The sequence below is a fragment of the Alligator mississippiensis genome, chromosome 2, assembly GCF_030867095.1.
Source record: "Alligator mississippiensis isolate rAllMis1 chromosome 2, rAllMis1, whole genome shotgun sequence".
Lineage (NCBI taxonomy): Eukaryota > Metazoa > Chordata > Crocodylia > Alligatoridae > Alligator > Alligator mississippiensis.
Window position 1 is genome coordinate 46,181,131 of NC_081825.1, and position 21,013 is coordinate 46,202,143.

The window sequence follows — 21,013 nt, forward strand, 5'->3', positions numbered from 1 at the left end:
CAACTTGGGCGGAAACCACTCAAGCTTTTTATACAGCTAGCAAGCCAATCACTAGCCGCCACATGTGAATAATTTAACGCAAGCCAATAATGGGGCTCGAATTATAATACAAATGGTGGGAACTCTTTGCAAAGTGCATTTCTGTGCTGCAAAGAAGAAATGCACACTGCAAAGAAAGCTACAAGTTGGCGGGAAAATAATTCAGTGGTGCCAAAGCACACACAAAACAAAAATCACACCCTTGGGTTGTGACAAAAGGGTACTTCAATATGGGGGCTAGCTGATGGCAGCAGAGCTAATTAGTCAGCTCTGCAATAAACTTCTCAATTTGAAGCACCCTATATGTTGCATAATGCAAAATCTCTCATTTCATCATTCATCAACAATTCCTTGCAGTTGAGGATGATTGTCTACCATGATTGCTTTATCTGTGGGTCCAAGATGGATGATGAGGCTGATTTGGAATTGAAAGACTGTATTGCAAGTTGGGCATTTGTTTACAAATGAGGTGGGTGACTCTGGCTTCTTGATTTGGTATGCAACACACTGTTTCTGATGATCCTAATTTTCCAACTCCTGTTGTTGTAAGGTTTCAAAGTATTGAGATCCTTGTAGCTTACTTTTCCTCCATTAGGGTAGCCCTGAGCTGTAGTCTCACTGAGTTGATGTTGATGTTGCCTTTTTTCAAGCTGGCCTTGAGGACATCCTTGAAGCACTTTCTCTGCCCTCCTTTTGACTGTGCACTTCGTCTGAGTTGGAAGAATAAAACTTGCTTCGGGAATCTGAATGATGTGGCGATCCAGTGAAGTTGATGCCAGATGATCATCATCTTGATGTTCATGGTGTTTGCTTGCAAGAGAATGATAATGCTGGTACATCTTTCTTCCAACTGGATATGAAGGATCTTCCGTAGGCAGCATTGATGGTACTTCTCCAGACTAGTACAACGAAGTGTCTTCTGTACGTTGTCTTGTATGCCTTGGTAAAGATGTTGACAATTGCCTGAAGGTCTGCTCCCGAGTGTGAACACACTACAGAATCATCACCATACAGGAGCTTTCTGATTGAGGTTGGGGTGTTCTTGGTTTTGGATCCTAGGATCTAGGAATGAGTTTGTTCCTAAGTCTACTGGGGGCCTCAATACAATAGGCATGGTCTGAAAATTCCTAATATACATGGACAGGATTGGGATCCTCACAAAAGGAATGTGATTCCAGGATTATATCGGTTTTGTAACTGAATGACTGTTTAATTGAAACCCCATAAGCAGTTCAGCAGCTAGAGCCCAAACGTAAGCCAAACATCAAAGGACCTGAAGCTGTTTTTTTCCAAGTAAGTTTTACTAACATTGTTATATAAAAATTTAAGTGGTCAGTTCACAATTAAGGCATCCATTAAGTGGCATGGTACCTAGGATTTGTGTATGAAACATGGTTACGTTCTCAGACACCATAGTAATAGGGTTCATACAAGGTCCTTAGGTAAATATCCTGGGAACCTTCCACCTGTCATTTGGGGGTTGGGGGGACAGGGAACTATGGAATACAGATAGAAGTAGAAATGAAATTCAGTTTCTATTTCTGGTGTTATTAGGACATAATGCTAACAATTCCTCAAGAATAGCTATGAAAAATGTTCTTATTTGTGCTTATATTTTGGCTCTCTCTTCACTCACATCACTGACAGTACCCTATGGTGATAATGTGGCACATGAACTGGTATAGATTTTCTACATGATAGTGTTGCATATATATATCATTTTACTCATTCTAATTGTATAGTTCCAGTTCTATAAGGCAATTATATTTAAGTTGCAACATAATGGTAAAATCATCCAAATTTTTTTCAGAAAAAAATTTTGGATGGATACATTTATGTATTTCCATCTCTTAGCTTCTATATGTATACAAAGATAAACATATTTTTATTGTTATTCAAACTTACATACCATTATCACAAGTTTTATTGGGTCCTGAAGAAAAATTGGCTACACTCACTACCAACTTCAGTGGATATAAGACACTTCAGAGCTTGTCTTAAATTAGGATAGTGAGGGAAGCACTCAAATCCATTGTTAACTTAAACTGGAATAATTTCAGTATTTTCTTTTTCATTCTATAGTTGTCAGATTTCTTTCTTTGTTCTTTCCATGGCGTCTGGAAAAACAGCTGCTGAGAATCAAGATTTCCAAAATCTTCCATAGACCTTCTGGAAAAAGAGAAACAGCAAGTGGTATAAAACCTAGAAAAGAACAATAAAATATTTTGATGAAGTCTCTCATTCTTGTAGATGATTTTCAACTCTGATTCTTCCTGATGTAGTTTGGAGAAAGCACATAGGTTCTCTGATGAAGTTCAATGACCTTCACTTAAGTTCCAAAATTCTTTAGTATTAGAGAAAGGTCATTTAAAAAATACAAACTTTCACTTTGAATTATTCCTTGATGACATACAAACTGTTTTGTCTGCCTACAATCTTTCACTTGGTAGAACTCTTAAGCTTGAAATACTTTAATTTCAATAACTTATTATATCAAATGAAACCTTTGTAAATTTCATTTGGACTCTTTTATTAGTCATATAAAAGAAAAAAAAAGACAAAGAAATAAAGGGAAAGTTTAGTAGAAAAAAAGTCTTTATGAAATAATTTCAAACTTTTCTAGTAGCAGAGAATAATTAGAATACCCTACAGAAATACTTGTGAAGTGCTCAGGCCAATTAAGTCACCCCATGAATGTCCTTTTGCATTCTTTATTTCTAGCTTCTGATATATACATATTTAATCAGGGGACTCCTCACTTTTGTAAATGCGAAGGACCTTTTAAATAAAATATATTGAATAGAAAGGAAAAGATCAATTGTCTCAATTTCTAGAAAGGAGGTGATTAAAAAATCAGAAAATACCTTAACTATGATGGAGTTATAGCTCTTTCATTCCCCCCCCCCCCCCCCCCGCCCCAATGACTTGCAAAAACAAGGCACAAATTAAGAACTCATCCCACCAAAGGATGCAGATTAGAAACCAGTCCTTACTACATTTGTAGTGAAGCTGACTTGGTTCATTCATCCTTCTTTCCCATTGTTTTTGATGCATGAAGGGACTGAAAGATTGTGGGATCTCTTCCTGCTCCCAAAGGAACCTGATTTGCTTACATGAGTGCCCTAGAAGTTTTATGTCTATTCGTGTGTGTGTGTGTGTGTGTGTGTGCGCGCGCGCACACGCACGCATGCACACGCATGCAAATGCATGTGCACATGCGCTGAGAGACTTTCTGGCTCTCACAGTCATTTTTCAATGGCACAAATTCTCTCCATCTACTGCTAGCACTATTTTTGTTGTTTCACTTAAATTATCAGCTAGAAGCCAAAACACTTTAGAAAATTATTTAGGGTGAAGAAAGAGCTTTCCCATTTTTCCATTATGTGAATTTTCCTTTCAGCTTGTGTTTTTTCTACCCTTGAGAAATTTAACCTTGTGAGAAAGTGGGAAACAGAATCTTACAATTATGACAAAAAGACTGTATGCAACAGGAAGAATCCCATGTAGAAATGCTTAGAATGCATACTTAAATACCAGCTACAAATACCCAAAGATCGGGGTGTAAATGAGAAGGCATATATATTTGAGCATTGTAGCTAGAATATCTCCTTACTTAAGTGAGGGAAGTAGTATTCAGGGGTTCTGTCACTTACCACATATGGTGGCTTTGTTGGATGAGATATGGCTAAAGTACCTTATCTCGTGTTATTCATAACCCAATGGGAGGGCATTCCCCCTAAATGGATCAGTTTATTACCAAATTTCTTTGTTGTTTCTATATATTAATAAAGTTGTGGTCAATCTAAATCAGATCAATTATGTCTGTGCTTCAATTTCCCAACATATTTACATCATCATATGACTGTGACATAAGACACTTGAAAGGTGTCTTCTAGAGAAAATTGATTTAATTTGCACTACCGGCCACTGTGCTTCCCTATGTCTGATCCACAGATGATGCGAGTATTTCACAGTTGTCTACTTCAGCTTTTTTAGCTCAGGCTGTGGAAATACAAGCATTCACTTTTGGATAAACCAAGTTCAATCTCCTTTGACCAGACAGTAGTCATCTAGGACAGGGAGAGAGAGAGAGAGAGAGAGAGAGAAAGACAGCTGATTTTATGAAAATGAACTAGAAACTATGGTGTAGATTAGAGGTATCAATCAACACCATTACCACAAACCAAACCATCTGTACCTTTAATGGAAGACAGTGTGATCTACCTGGCAAGGCATTAGGCTGGAATCCTGGCTACATTCATAATTGACTTGCAGCTTGATCCTTCAGTTTCCTTATTTGTAAAAATAGAGAGAATAATAGTAAAATGATTAGATAATCCACTATAAAAAGTATTTAATAACATCTAGATGGTGCTGTTATTACAAAATACAAATGTTTTCTGAATATTGTTTATATACTGTGCAACAAAACATTTATATGTTAGAGTAAATTAGGTATATCCACTAATAACAATCTGGAATTGTACATTCTTATGTTTATTTTTATGAAATCAGTAAATTTCTTCCAAACAGGTGAAGCAATAAGTGCTGAAAATTCCTTTTTCAGCTTTAAGCAGCATATAGTTTAAATATAACAAGCAGACTTTCCATTACATAAGATTGTTTTTTGGTCTTTTCCCCCATTTTTCCCCCAGTAAAGGTAAATTAAATGAGGTAATTCCATCTTAATCCTTACTTTACTTTACCCCAACCCAAAAAGGGAGAGAGAAATATTTCTTGATTTCCACCCAATACTCACAATTCAGACAAAGCTTGGACAGTGTTAGCGGACCTTCAGTTTTCATGTTAGCATTTGAAATGATAGTGTCTGCAAGAAGTGAATCCATTAGTTTAATTCTTTTCATGCAATGCTGTAAAGAGTCAAGAGTTTCCTATGCAGTACCATGCAGTTATATTGGGCTACTCTTGGGTTTTTTTTGAGGCTGCTGATTAATGAATCACTGAACCCATAGAGGAGCCCAATAAAGAGCAAAAAAATACCTGTAATGGTACCAGGATTGGACCGCTCTAGAAGATCCATCCATTAAAAAGGATATAATTTTACAAATTGCCACTACATAATCAAGAGAACAACTTGTATAATATGCAGTGTTTTAAATTAATACTTCTCCTGTAACCTTGTTTTAGCTAAGCAAGTTCTGACCTTTGGAAAAAAAATATTGTGTAAAATACTCTAAAATATACACTTATTTCATATGGTATTATTTATTTGACAAAAAATAATCAAGTGTGATTCATCCAGTTCTCAGTGAAGTCAATAGAAAACTTTGTGTTGACTTTAAATGAGAATTGGATTGGGCTAACTCTGTATACTATTCTACAGTATTAGGGCTAAGGGGGAAACATAAACATATAAATTACAATATTAAAATATACGTAGAAGTTGTTTGACTAATGCCCAGATCCCATATTTAGATAGATGACCCTGATTCACAATCACTATTTCTGGCCTATAGCTCCTGGGGATTGAAGTTGAGGCAGGTAGTTTGGGGAGTAAAACTTCTCCTTTGCCTCCTGTGCTTCAGGCTGGCTTCTCCATAGCTGGCTGCTAAAGATGGCTGCTTTAGGCTGGCTTTTTCACTGCTTTGTCTGATTGCCAACAGTGACTGGTCTCCAGCCAAGGCCCTTTAAGAAAAATCTGGGCATCCAATCTCAGAGTGGCTGGAAAGTTGCATCCCTTGCTGCCTAATCAGTACAGGCACCTACACACATGATGGATGTCTGCTCTGTCATGTGCTAATTAGCATGTTTTAGAGCAGACTTGATTAATCGAGTTTGCTGAAGCAGCCTTTGCATCATGTGTATTCAGCATCACCATGCCTCAAAATGGTGGCAAGGGTGATTCAAAGCTGCCCTGCCACCATTTCAAAGTGTGGGATGTTGAAAACACATGATGCTGCAGGAGCGTTAATTAGAACAGCTCTTGGAGCCAGTCAAATTAAAGCCAGTAAAATTAAAGCGCCCACCCCTCCACCAAAGAGCATGTGTAAAGATGCCCCACATATGTACTTCTGTGTACATATGTACTAAAGATGCCCCACATATGTACTTTACCCTGATAAAGCCATAGAAACAAGTGTGACACTTAGTCAAATAAGTGCTGCTTTTATTCAATGTTTAAAAAAAAAATGAATTAGATTAAATTAGAATTCAATCTTTTTATTAGAATTTTTCCAGCTATTTGAGTTGGACTAATAAAAGAGTTCTTTCAGATTTACCCAAAGAACCTTGTCGTCTTTGATTCAACATGCATCAGTAAACCACTGTAAGGCCAGATCCCCTTCCCAGAGTTCTTGGCTGTTTGCTTTAAGTAATAGTGATAAGGGGTTTGTCCAACAAGATGTGTAGGTCTTACAGGAACATCCCTCTTTCTCAGGATGTTTCTTTTCTCTTTCTGCTACCTTTTGTAAGGTGCTGAAAAGCATCTGTGGAGTTTGTGCAAACTACCTGACTAATGGATAACTGCCTTGTGAACAATCTATGGAGAGGGAAAGTCACCCATTAGGCCTGTGCGAGTCGGCAGAAATCCAATCCAGCTTTGGATCCGGCTGCTTCGGATGGCCGCAATCCAATCCGGAGCTCCGGTTCGGTTTGCCGCTTATAGATTAATAGATGTTAGGGTCAGAAGGAACCTCAGTAAATCATCAAATCTGACCCCCAGCATAGGTAGGAAAGAGTGTTGGTTTCAGATGACTCCAGCCAGATGCCTATCTAACCTCCTCCACTTCGATCTGGCCAAAGCAGCTCTGAAGCTCCAGAGCCACCTCAGAGATCCAGCTATAGGTTATAATGGGGGATGAATGAAATATTTATAACTTTTTTTTTATTTTAGCTTCAATTTGGGTGCAACTTGAGGAGTGGTAGCCTCTACTGAGAGCATGAAGTCTGCCAAGTTTCAAGAAGACCAAAGTAGGGGTTTGGGGGGAACTTCACCCCAAGCTGCTGCCAGGCAAAACTCGCCATGTGGGTGGGTGCTTGGGCATCTACTGCATCTGTCTTGGGGCACAGTGGGGTTAAATCCAGTGCAGGCCTGAGTTCTGGGCTCTGCCAGGCCACAAAGCCTGCCAGATGTGTGTGTTTTGCTGGGGGAGTCTGTCGTCCGAGGCCCTGCACACCAAGCTGCTGACAGGCAAAACTTGTGATGTGGGTGGGTGACATTGTGTGTGTGTGTTAAGGTGAGCCCTTCCTGGCACTGGGGCCTCTGCACAACACAGCAGTGTGCCCCAGTGAGGCCTCCTCCACCCCTACGGCCTCAGGCCTGATCCTCTGCTTTACATGTAAAATAACTTCGCTGTCTCAACACCAGTAGCATCAGCATCAAAGGTACCCAAGTGGAACTGTCACAGAGCCTTTCTTTTTATAAAGGAATTGAAAGCAAGAAGTAAAGGTGTTGTGTTGTGCTGTGTTATGTTGGACATATGATGTTATTCATGGTGTGTGATGGCTTATCTTGTGTTTTTATGTCTATATGTGTACTATGAAAAGAAAAGGAGTACTTAAAAAAAATGTATCTTTGGAAACTTTAGGGTTGAAAACCCCTTTGTCAGGCTGAGGTTGTACCTGCAGTTGCTCCTGGATGGAAGGAATAGTAAAGAAGCTAGAGGCTGGCCTGGCCCACAATGCAGAAAAGAAAGCCAGTCAGTGAAAATTGAAATGGAGATATCTGGGGTGAGGGACAAGCTGGGGTGGAGGGTGGGGGGGGGGAAGGGAGATGTAGCAGCCAGGTAAAAGTGCAGAGGTGCCTGGGGTGTTAGATGTCTGGCAGGTCGCAGTGTGCCAGAATTCCACTGTCAGTGTCTACATTGAGTCCATGAGTTTCTGTACCTACTACCTAGGAGGATGATGAAGAGCAGTTCATAGGCCCAGCTCTGAAAAGTGGTTTGTACATTCAAACAAGCACCTAACCTCATCACCAGAACTGAAGACAACTTCCTACAGCTCAAAACACAAAACCTGCCAACTATCTCCAGTACCCCCACAAACTGCACACCAGAATCTATCAAAAAAAAGACAAAGTCCAACCAACTGTGGGGGCACATTCCTCACCAAAAAAAACACTCTGCCTCCAGTCTCTCAGGTCTGATCCCGAGAGGGAACAAATTAAAATGCAAACCACTTTTCAGAGCTGGGCCTATGAACTGCACTTCATCAGCCTCCTAGGTAATAGGTACAGAAACTCATGGATTCAGTATACACAGTGGAGTTCTGGCACACTGCGACCTGCCAGACATCTGACACCCCAGGCACCTCTGCACTTTTACTTGAGCTGCTACATCCCCCTTTCTCCCCTACTCCCCACCTAACCTGTCCCCCCATGGCCCCCCAACACCTCCATCTGGCTTCTTTACTTTTCCTTCCATCCAGGACCAACTGCAGGTACTTCCTCAGCCTGACAAAGAGGTTTTCAACCCTAAAGCTGGCATCCTGGGCAGCTAAGGTGAGCTCACTGGGAGCCTCACAACTGCACTGCAACCAGCAAGCATCAGGCCTGTCAAAGATATGACAGGTCTGGGTGTTCCCCAGCCAGGACTTTGTGCACGCATGCATTAGCTGGAGTATATGGCACCTTCTACCCACCTTTCACCAGGGGATTGTTGGTCCTGGCATTTATGGGGCTGCCGCACCACCAGCAGTCCCACCAGGCCTCCCTACCCTGGCAAGGTGCAGTTTTAGTGGTCATGCCTAGGACCTCAGGCCTCCTCTTTCCCCATAGCCCCAATCCCATACCTCCAAGTTCATCCTGGCAAGGGAATGAGCTCAGCAGGGACATGTTCTTCCCCTGCTGGGTAGTGATGCAGTTAGTGCTCCATCCAGCTGAGAGTGGGGCATTACTCAGCTTTTTAAAAAATCAAAAAAGGAAATTGGTACAGATGGAGTGAGGAAGGTGGCACTCAGTCCATCTACAGGTGGAGTTTGGGGAATCCCAATAGCAGGAGCTTCACCTTTAGGAACACCAGATGCTCCAGCAATGTAGGATCCAAGCAGGTGCGGTGGGGTGTGACAACATCCCCAGCAATGCTGAACACCCTTTTGCTTGGAACACTGGTGGGTAGACAGAACAGGTGTTGCCAGGCAACCGTGGCCAGATCCTGTCACATCTGGCTGCAGTTTGCCCAGTAGGCCAAGGGGTCGCAGTCCAGTGGCTCCACATCCTCAGTGAGATAGGTAGCCACTGAAGCCTTGGTGCTACCTGCCCAAGCCTGGGGTCTCGTGCATTTGGACCCCAGCATTGTGGGCCATGCCCATGGCCCACATTGGCAGTGGCTGGCATGGAGGAGACTGGTGGTGCTGGTGTTGGCTCTGGTGCTGGGAGTGCTGGCAAAGAAAAGTGGATCCCCCTCTTCCACATCCCCTCACCTCTGCACTTTGGCCTCCCTGACTTTGTTCACCAGCACCTGCATCCAGTGATCAAGGGTTTTGGGGCTGCCAGTGCACATGCTTCCCTTTACCCACGGGTTGCACATGCCCACCATCATGTGGATTGTACTGGACTGCAAGGGATCCAGCTGTCTCCCAATGCCCTCCTTCTGCCGCCTCACCAGTGCCTGCATATCTGGTGACAACATCCTGCCCCAGCCAGAAACATTGATCCCCATGAACTTCTCCATTTGGTTCTCTAGTTCCCTCACTAGGGGGGTCACCTGGCTGAGGAGGGCATCACCAGCACTAAGGGTCTTGGTGGCCTCAAGGAAAGGCTTGGGGACCAGCAAGATCTGGGAGATGATACCCCACTCAGCTCTGTTCAGGGGGACACTGATCCCAACCTCCCCAAACAAGGCCATCTGATGGATGGCCTTCTCTTGCTCCACCAACCTTTCAAGTATCAGGTATGTGGAATTCCACCAAGTCTCCACATCCTGTATGATTCTAGGCTGCAGGATGCCCAGCTCTGCCTGTTTCTTCCACAGCATCTTGCCACCCTTGATGCTGCAGTGGAAGTAGCCCACCACCTTCCTGAATTTTGAAATCAGCTGGCTTGTATGGTGGTGGTGTCATCACCGGCAGCTCTGTCCCCCTCCAAGGCATCCCTCATTATTAGATACAGCCTGTGTGTCACAGAGTGGATGCCAAAAAAAGATGGCATCAGAGACAGCCTTCACCATATTGACCCTGTTGTCAGTGACCATGAACCTGCAGGTGAGCTTGGCCTGCCCAATGAGCCCCCACTGCACCATGTGGTTCATGGCCCCCATGATCTCCCTTGCTGTTTGGGACTCATCCAGCACCTTGGCTTGCAGTAGAGCCCACCAATGGCCTGAGCGCACCAGTGCCCTGTGAGAGAGAGGTAGGTGTGATCACCACCCTGGCTGCTCCGGATGTCAGAGGTGAAGTGCAAGGCTACCTGCAGCCCTGCCTTGCACAGCTCCTCCCTCAAGTACTTCCTGCATGCCTCATACAGGGAGGATACCACTGCCCTGCTAAAGGTGGTGCATGGGGACAGAAGTGTTACGAACCACCTGAACCCTGGCCGCTCAACTAGGGAGAAGGGCTGGCTATCCAGAGCAAGCATCTCCCCAGTGCTCTGGGTGATCTTGTGCACCTTGGGATTGCACCCACCACTTTCTGTTCACCTTTCCCCCACTGGTCCAGGGTGGCCTGCCTCTGCTTTGGGGGGAAGGGGGCTTTGGAGCGAGTGGGGGACTTTCCTTTCAGCACACTCGGACTGGTGCCAGGCTGAGCAGGAAGAAGGGCAAGGGGGTGGTGCCTCTTCAGATGCAGCAGCGTGGCCGTGGTGGAGAAGTGCCTCACATCCTTGCCACGGCTCATGTGCCATCATCAGTGCTGGCAGATGGCAAGCCTGGGATCATCTGCCACCTCAAAATGATCCCACAGTACACTACTCCCCTGCTTCTGGGTTGAGGGTGAGGATCCTGATTTTTTCCCCCTTCTCAGCAGGCTGAGGCTGAACAGCAGGAGAAGCTGCCTCAGCTTAGCCACATACCTCCACAACCTCAGCCTCCTCTGAGGTGTTGTTTTCCAGAGGAGACCTGGGTGTAGGGGAAACTTAAGGAGTGTGGAGCACAATCTCTGATTCCCCCTCAGTCCCCAGAATTGCTTGAGCCAGCACTCCCAGCATCCCTGGTTCCAGTTCCACTTCCTCCACTGGCAGTGGGAGGCTCACACTGAGAGCTGAAATTGGGGTGGAGGAGGCAGTGATTCCACTGTAGGTGCCCACTTCTAGAGTGAGTGAAGGTGGTGCTGGTACGTGGACATCAGGTGCAGATACTAAGCCCACCTCCTGGCTTCCACTAATGTCATGGCTGCTTGGGAATAGAATGTGTCTGTGTCTGGGAGGCGGGGGACTTCTAGCTCTCCCCCTACCCCCTCTCCCTTCCCTGAAAGAAGACCTAGCACCTGCCTTTCCAGCATGCTTCATATTGATCTTTCCTGTGCTGTAAAAGGTCCGTGCGCGCGCGCGCGTGTGTAAATCCTTTTCTATTGTGTGTTTTATTCCCTGTGTTGTGTGCGTGCACTGGCCTCTTCTTTGAACGTTTGCTTCAGTGTTAAGAGTTATGTAAAAATTGTGTGCTGTCTGTCTGTCCTTCTGCTGTGAATATCTGATTTTTCTATATTGTGGGTCTCTGTGTATGTGTGTGTATGTGTGCAATCAATCTGTGCCTCCCTGCACAGTGATAGATCATACTAGCTGGTAAAACACACCTTTCTTTTTGCAAGGTTTCCAAAAGAAAAAGAGCAAATATAAACTCAAAGAAATAAATTGAATTGTAATACTAATAATATTTGAATAGAATTGCTAAGCTAAGTTAAATCCTACCCACTCCTTCATAACAAGAAAAAGGAGCAGGCAAGTCTCAGTCTGAGCATTCTTCTGCCCCACAGTTTCTGAAAGGAAACAAGCTGCAAAAGGAACAGAAGGGCTGCAAACAGAGGTTTTTATGATGTTTCTAGTCCCACCCCACAGACGCTGCCACTGGAAAGGTAGCCAGGGAGAAATCCTTCTCCTTGGCTACCTACAGACGTCAGTCTCCCCCCCCTGCTCCCCCTCCCACTCTCCGTCCTTCCCCCTTCTAATTGTGAATCAATATGGATGAAGTGGATCCAAAGTGCTTTGGATGCTCCGACCCATTTCAGATATCTTTGCTGAGGCCCCACTTCAATCTGGACATGCTGCTTCAGATGCTAGTGTCCTAAGTGACTCTGGATCTGAAGCAGGATCCAAAGACTTGCACAGACCTCTTACCCATAACACAACCTAGTGGGGTATGATATAGGATCACTCTCTAGAGATATGAAAATAATTTCTTATTCCTGTAATGGGGACTATTAGAGTAACATGTAATGTTACTCTCAGTGTAATTTTACTTTTAGTAACATTACCCTATGCTATGGCTTTTAGGGGGTGTCTACACATCACCCTACAGCAACACAGCAAAGCGCTATGTCACCATATGGCATGCCATGGTATTGTAGCAATAACACGGGTTTAAATGCGATTGCCAGTTATGTCACTGTAGCAGTGGACTCCTCAGTTATAATGTGCTGCTATGGCAATGTAGTGGCAATATCTAACTGTGCGCCGTGCACGCAGCAAAGGAACCCTTATATTGTGCCATGCTTTAGTACTTCCAAAAGGAAGTATTAAAGCACAGCACCATAGCAATGTCACTATATGGTGACATGTGGATGCACCCTTAGAGTAACAATACTGCTAGTAATTGACTTACTTTCATTTCAAACTAGTACCATATTCACATTTTATAAATATTCGCCACTTAATGGAAGAGCTTTTCCACATGAAAGATCCATTAAAAATTTACAGGCATGTGAATACATTTAATCATGGAGACAATATGCAGAAAAATGGAACAATGAAACAGCCATAGCAAAGCATTAGAAGATTTTTAAATTATTATTATTGAGAACACAGTGCATAATGCCTGATAAGATCCTTTTAGCACAGGTGCAGAAATGTTGATAACACCCTCCCTTCTTGTGTACTTTTGGATCTAATTCAAAGTAATTTGGTTCCAACTTATGATTTTTGGCACCTCTTGATGGATCAAGGTTTTTTCCTGTTATTTCAGCATTGAGTCTGAGCACAAGATATTTTTTAAAAGCATATTAATTATGTTCATTTTTGTAAATACTAGGACTTTGTGAAGCCTCAGTCTGTGATTCAATTTGGAGAAGATTTGGCCTGATTTGGAGGCTGAATCCGAATTGAATTGGAAGACGACAAAAAACCTCTGACTTGATTTGGAGACTTCAAATTTAATTCAGAAAAGATTCAGAGAATATTCAGAGATTCAGAAGGCAGTCTTTCATTGGGAATAGAAACTGAGAAGAGGGAGGGGAAGCAGGGGGGAGGAAAGACTGACATCTCTAGCTGTCCAGTGACTGTGATCTCTCCCTGAGCCCCCTTCCAAACAGTGCTCTGCAGGAGGGATATAGAAACAGCATATAAGCCTCTGTTTGCAGCTTTCTTGTTCCTTTAGTGAGCTGTTTCTGTCTGAAAGGTCTGAAAAGTATCAGACTGGCTTAGCTTCCTACTTAGTCAGTCTCCTGCTACATTTTGTTCTTGGAAAGGTTTGGATATAGCTTAGCTTACCAACTAGAATCCCTCTAATTATCCCTATCCAATCCATTTCTTTCAATTTATATTTATTCATGGAGGGGTTTCCCCCCCCCCCCCCAGCACCTTTTAAAAAGAAAGCTGTGTTTTCCTTGGCAGTGTGATCCATCACTGTGCAGGGAAGCACATATTACACACACTCACATACATGCATCATAGAAGAAGTCAGATATTATTACAACACAGAAGAAACCAGACATTCATAGAAGATGACAACGAAGAGGAGATTATATGTAGTTGTTAATATTATTAGTTATAGTTACATGTAGACTAAAAACACCACAGAAGAAGTCAGATAGAGATTCAGATTAACACACCAGAATTCAGAGAGTCATAGAAGAAAACAAAGAAGAGGAGAGATTATTTTAGGTAAACAACACACTCCAGTAAGCACAACACAGAAGAAGACAGGCACAGTCATATATCAGAAAAGAAGATGATGACGACATATATTATTAGTCAGTTAAAACACAGAAAAACATTTTCCAGCACAGGAAATATTAATATGAAGTGTGCTGGAAAGGCAGGTGCCAGGTCTTCTGGTAGGGGAGGGAGAGGGGCTAGAAGGCAAGAGGGAGAACTAGAACTGCAAGTTCCCCCCCGCGCCAAACATAGACAAATCTTCTTTTCTGGAAGCCATGAGTCTTCTGCTGCCAGTGGAAGTAAGGAGGTGGAAGCAGTACCTGTCCCTGCACCTGCCCCACCTCCCCCAACTCCAGAAATAGGCACCATCAGCAGAATGATAGCCTCGCACAGCCCTAGAGACTTCAGACAGAACTTTGGATCTGGAGAAGCTTTGGATGCTTTGGCATCTGAAGCAGTGTGTCCGGATTGAAGTACTGGCTTCTTTAGGTTTTCTGAAGTGGTTCAGAGCTTCTGAAGCACTACGGAAAAGCTTTGGAGCTGCTTTGGAGATCCGGCCATAGAGTATAATGGGGAAACAATGATGTTCCAGGGCCACAAGACTGGAAGAGGGGGAAGCTGTGGTTACAGGTAAACCCCAGTTCAAAATAGAAAGAAAAAAAAGCCCCAACATACCTCTTGTAGGGGCCGGGAGGAGCAAGGAAGCACGCACCAAGAAACCGCCCATGTGGTTCATTAACTGTGCTCATATCTAACTGGGGCTGGGTGACATCAGGAGGGGACGCCACCCAGCAGAAATAAAGAGTGGTTCCAAAGACGCAGGAGCCTGGCTGATGACCGGAGAGCCAGCAAGGAACCTCCAGGCCAGGGGCACACAGTCGCGGCAGCTCATGAAGGAGGAGACAGCTGCAGCTGCGGAGACAGTGAGGGCAGCTGCAGTGAAAGAGGCTGCAGAGATTCCCTGAGCCAGAGAAAACCGGCAGGGATCAGGGACACCAGCAGAGAGGCAAGCAAAAGGGGCAGCGGTAGCTGCTGCAGCAGCTGGAGCAACAAGAGCAGCGAGAAAGCTCAGAGCCAAGGAACAGCGGGGAGCAAAGATCCGGAAGAGAAGCCGGCGGGAGTGTCCATGGGGATAGCTGCAGTGGATGCAGCAGGAGACCCCAAATGGAAGAAGCCCAGCGGGGATTAAGGGCTCCAGCAGGTGGACCCACAGCGACCCCAGGAAGAGCCGGCTGTAGTGATCTGACTTCAGGCAACAGGGGCTATGACCCCAAATTGAAGTAGAGCCTAGAGGGAGAGAGAAGTGTCCTGGTTGGGGCAAGAGCCCGGACCCCAACTCAGGGTGCCCAGGCCTAGGGACACTGAGGTGCTAGGGGAGGACACTCTATTTTCCTTTGGGTTCTCTTACCCTTCCTTCCATGCGGTTACACCTCCCTGATGGTCATGGTGGTGGGTTTGTTCATGTCGGGTGTTTCTGGGAATAGGGGTAAGGATCAAGGCAGGTGTCATGATCCCTTTTGTTATGATAGGTCCATAAAGCCCTCAGCTGGGCAAGGGGCACACGGGGAGCCACTGTCAGTAGACACTGAGGCTAAAGGCACCGGGTAGGCGAGCAGGAAACCCGAACGCCTCCTAGCCCTCACACCAGAGCCTGGCCAGGACACCAGGGCTCACTGTGGAGGGACTATACGAAGATCAGGGTAAAACCAGCAGGGGCCAGCTGTAAAAATAAGCTTGAAAGCCCGTCGCAGAAGGTGGAGCTTGGCCAGGGTGTAGGGGAGGTCGGAGCCCCATGAGTGCCTGCCTAAGGGCATGATGACCCTGGAGGCTCCCTTGAAGGGGACCCCCTCCACTGAGGAGCCATTCAAAGTCATGGCAGGTGAGTTAGGGGGGTTCCCTGACATCAGCCTAGGTGCCCTCTTGGGTCCACGTGCAGGCCCTGGGCAAATCAGATCGGCTGCCCAGGCGAAGGCAGCTCGGGAACGCCTAATAGAGCAGAGGTGGGCACAAATGAAATGTCTATAACTTTGTTATTTATTGTATGATTTGGATGAACTTTGAAGGAATTATAGTATCTGCTGAGAGCATGAAGCCTTCAAAGTTTCAAGAAGATTGGTGTAGGGATTCAGGGGCAATTGCACCCCAAATTCTTGAAAGCAAAACTCATGTCAACATGTAAGCATTACAACATGGGGGGGGTGAAAACTGCAGGGGTGGTGGCTCCTGGTGAGGCCACAAAGCCTGCCAAGTTTCAAGATCAGTGCAGGGGTTTGGGGGGAACTGCACCTCAAGCTGCAGACAAGCAAAACTCGTGCCATTGGTGCCATTGTGTGTATTAAGTTGCAGCAGGGTGAAGGCTGTAGGGATGGTAGCCCCTGCTGTGGCCACGAAGCCTGCCAGCTGTCAAGGAAATAGGTGCAGTGGTTCTGGGGCCCTGTACCTCTAGCTGCTGACAGACAAAACTGATGACATGGGTGCTTTTGCAACTGACTGTCTGTCTTGGGGTGTGGGAGACACTGCTGCAGGCCTGGCTGCTAAGCTACTGTGTTACCAGTTACCAATCAGTCATGATTCACTCAGGGACCAGCTCAATACACAGTACCTAGCTAATGTAGCCAGTTAATTACCATTAATTAACACCTACAAAAGCAGAGACTAAGGAGAGGAAATCATCAATACAGACAATCAACTGCCCCAAGACAGAGATAGTCAGTTGCACAAGCACCCATGGCACAAGTTTTGTCTGTCAGCAGCTAGGGGTGCAGTGTCCCAGAACCCTACTACACCAATCCCCTTAACAGCTTGCAGGCTTCGTGGCCACAGCAGGGGCCACCACCCCTGTAGCTTTCACCCAACTTTGCCTTAACATGCACAGTGTCACCCATGTCATGAGTTTTGCTTGTCTGCAGCTTGAGGTGAAGTTCCCCTCAATTCCCACCACTATTCTTGAAACTTGGCAGACTTTTTGGCTTCAGCAGGAGCTACCATTCCTGCAGTTTTGATCCCCCTGCATTGTAACACATAGACATGAGATGAGTTTTGCTTTCAAGAATTTTGGGTACAGTTTCCCCAGAACCCATTCCTGAAAATTGGCAGACTTCATGCACTCAGCAGGGTCTACCAGCTCTGTATGTTTCATCTAAATCAGACATAAAACAAAACTATAGATATTTCATTGATTCCCCATTATACCCTATGGCCGGATCTCCGAGGCGGCTCCAAAGCTTCGGAGCCGCTTCGGCCAGATCAAAGCAGGAACCCAGTCTGGAGCTCCAGATTAGATCATTGGCATCTGAAGTGGCCAGATCCAAAGCCAGATTGGATCACTACTGACTCACACAGGCCTAATAGTCTTCTCCACCCCAATTTCATCTCCCAGCATGAGCCTCCCATGACCAGAGGAGTAGCTGTATCTGGAACCAGGGGACCTGAGCATCCTAGCTAAAGGAATTCTGGGGACTGAGGGGGAATCTGAGTTTGTGCTCCACATGCCTCAAAGTTCTCCTGGAGCCAGTTCTCCTTCTAAGGAAGGCACCTCAGAGGAGGCTGTGGAGGCAAGTGGTTAAGCAAATAGCTCATGCATGCACACACACCTGGCTGGGGAAAGCCAAGACCTGTTACATCTTTGACAGGCCTGAGGCTTGCTGGTTGTAGTGGAGTTGTGAGGCTCCAACTGAGCTCAGCTGAGTTGCCTGGGATGCCAGCTTTGGGTTGAAAAACACTTTGTCAGTCTAAGGAAGCACCTGCAGTTGGTCTGTGTGTGCTGTTCCTGGATGGAAGGCATAGTAAAGCAGTCAGAGGCTGGCATGCAATGCAGGCAAGAAAGCCAGTCAGTAAAAATGGAAATGGAGGCACCAGGGGGGTGTAAGACAGGTGCGGGGGGGGGGGGGAAGAGGAATGTAGCAGTGCAGGTAAAAGTGCAGAGGTACCTAGGGAGTCAGATGTCCAGCAGGTTATAGTGTGTAAGAATTCCACTGTCTATATTGAGTCCATGAGTTTCTGTACCTACTACCTAGGAGGCTGATAAATTGAAGTCCATAGCCCCAGCTGTGAAAAGCGGTTTGTAAATTCCCTTTCAGAATCAGGACAGAGAGACTGAAGAAAGAGAGGGGGGGGGGGGGGTTGTTGGTTTTTTGTTTTTTTTTTTGTGAGGAATGTTCCCCCACAGGTAGTTGTGTATTGTTGTCTTTGATAGGTTCTGGCATGCAGTTTGTGGGGGTATCGGGGATTGTAGGCAGGTTTTGTGTTTTAAGCTATAGGAAATTGGTTTCAGTTCTGGTGATGAGTTTAGGTTAGCAAAGTTCGCTGCTTGTTCAAATTTACAAACCACTTCCTTCTATCCAGGAACAGCACACACACAGACCAACTGCAGGTGCTTCCTCAGCCTGAGAAAGTATTTTTGAAACTGAAAGCTTGCCAAGATATATTTCTCTAATTATTCAGGTTTTTTTTTTTTTTTTTAATAATAAACATAAAAACAACACAACCCATCACACACCATAAATAAAACACATCCACAAAAATTCTCTATTTCTACCATTCAATTCTTTCATAAGAATTCTCATTTCATTAACCATAAGCCACTTAGCCCCATGGTACAATCAAGGAAAACCCCTCTCTATAAAACCAAAACACAGCCCCTCACTGTCCCAGCTTTCTTTAACTATTCAATTGGTCTAGTAAAAGATACCAGATTGACCCAAAGGACCTTGTCTTCCAGTGCCATGTCCTTAGACCAACACCCCTAGCACCTGTCCCCAGTCAGCTGACTGGAAGGATGCAGGGCCCTGGGCACATCTAAGCTCCAGGGCTGAGGCTGGCATGGAGAGTTCTCTGACAGCTGCTGGAAAAGAAGCTCCTGCAGGAAAGGAAATAAAGCCTCTGTGACAGTTTGGCTGCCAGAGATGCTAGTGCTACTGTGCTCCAGTGCTTACCTGTTGTCATTTAAAGTGGTGCAACAGACTAAGAACCAGACTGAAGCTGTAGAGGAGGAGGAGACCTCATTGTGGCACACTACCATGTTGGGTAGATTCCCCAGAGCCAGTGAGGGCACACCTTAACACACACACACACACACACACACACACACACACACACACACACACACACACAGTGTCACCCATGTCACAAGTTTTGCTTTACTTGAGGTGAAGTTTCCCAGAACCCCCTGCACCTATCTCCTTGAAAGCTTACAGGCACCATGGCCTGAGCATAGGCTAGCATGCCTGCAGTTTTCACCCTGCTGTCCCTTAACATACACATGTGACACGTTCTGCTTGTTAGCAGTTTGAAGTGTAGTTTCCCAAAAACCCCTCACCCATCTCCTTGAAACTTGGCAAGATTCATGCCCCTACAAGGGGCTACCATTTGTGCAATTTATATCTGAATCAGTCAAAAAGTGACAAATTTATTAGTATTTCAGTGATTCCCTGTTATACTCTATGGGCAAATTGCTGGATCTCTCCAAATCAGCACCGAATCTTCCAAAGCCAATTCAGCTGAATCTATTTGGGACAGTGTCATGGCACAGGATCCTGCAGGATGACCGTGATCTCCCCAAGGCCCCACTTACCATGCCAAGTTTGCCCAATGGGCACCCTTAATTCTCTCCCGCCACGTCTTTGTTGGTAAATATATAATAGGGAGGCTGCCTTTACATCATCCTGGACACAGTTTTGCTGTACTCTGACTCTGTGGGCTCCTTGACCCCTTGTTGGTCCCATTCTGCAATGGATGTTTCAGGGCACCCTAGCCTTACGGGCTATGCATGGCTCCAACCACCCCTTTACCATGGCCCAAGCCTCGCAGATGGAACTGACACTGTTAGGTCTGGGCCTTATTATAATTTGCCCCCCTGGTCCTCCCTGGGCTCTCCACAGCCCTGTCTCACACTGCGCCTCACTGGCACTCGGGCTCTCCACAGCCCTGTCTCGCACTGCGCCTTCACTGGTGCTCGGGCACTGTGCAGCTTTGCAAAGTGCTCCACCCTCTCTGGTGCTGGGATCGGTGCACCCCAAATGCTGCGCCCTCTCTGGCACTGGGGTCAGTGCACCCCAAATGCTGCACCCTCTCTGGTGCTGGGGTCCCCACACTGCTGTGGGTACCCTATGAGGCCTCATCCTTTCCCTAATAGCCTCACCCAAACCACCAGTCTTAAACAGTAAACAAAACACAAGCCCCTGGGCTATAACATAAATTTGAGCTGCCTGGCTATAGCATCATTCAAGCCACACCAGGGGTGCTCTGTCCCACACCAGTATCAGAGGCTGTACCTGCAGTCAGGCCTCTCCCCTTTGGTTGCTCTGGGACAGCTCCTTCCCCTTGGCTGCTGGCATGAAACTGCCATCCTGGCTTTAGCCCTGGGGTTTATATGTGAGCCAGGCCCTGCCCCTTCTGGTCAGCTGACTGCTGGCAGGTGTGGGCCACTAGTTCACTCTGGTTGCCTTGGTAACCAGCAGCTGGGGTTCCCCACTCACTGCTAGTGCTCTTTCCCTAGCAGTTTCCACTCTAAGGAGCAGGGCACCTAAGTGCTCTGCAACAGACAGTGATCTGAATCTCTTAATCAAATCACTGTCCTCCAAATCAGCTGAATTCAAATCCGAATTAAATTCTTCCCTATTTGCACAGGCCTAGTAAATACTGATTATAAGTCACTTCCTGCATTCACATGAAGTTTCTTTCCATTCATTACTTTATTTCTTACTATAGCTGTATCATAACATGAAGTAGACTGGGTTAAATTTCACATTATCACTAAGCACCAGAAGCAATAATGCTTTATGTGTAACATAAAACTTTATGAACAAATAAATTATCATCTCTCTGAATTTACAAGTATTGATGTAAATTCCATGATTAGAATACTTGACTACTTTCCTTTAAAGCGGTATAATATTATATTAAAGCAAGTCCTTTTATAACTCTGGGGAAGCATGTATATATGAAAAGTGGTATCATATTTAAGTTTTATAAAAAAAAATAAAGTGCAATTCACAC

The 21,013-nt window shown here is 45.2% G+C and overlaps 1 long non-coding RNA gene across 2 annotated transcripts; it reads right to left on the reverse strand.

Annotated features, from left to right (window-relative positions):
* Positions 1-1,137: 1,137 nt before the first annotated feature.
* LOC102576303 (uncharacterized) lies at positions 1,138-20,351 on the reverse strand. 2 transcript variants are annotated; one of them, XR_009459484.1, is made up of 4 exons: positions 20,290-20,351; positions 4,799-4,867; positions 4,238-4,331; positions 1,138-2,241 (listed from the first exon to the last, which is right to left on the reverse strand). It is a non-coding gene; the product is annotated as an uncharacterized LOC102576303 (long non-coding RNA). The 2 variants fall into 2 exon arrangements; XR_002087190.2 differs by having other exon boundaries at positions 1,139-2,208.
* Between the last annotated feature and the right edge of the window lie 662 nt (positions 20,352-21,013).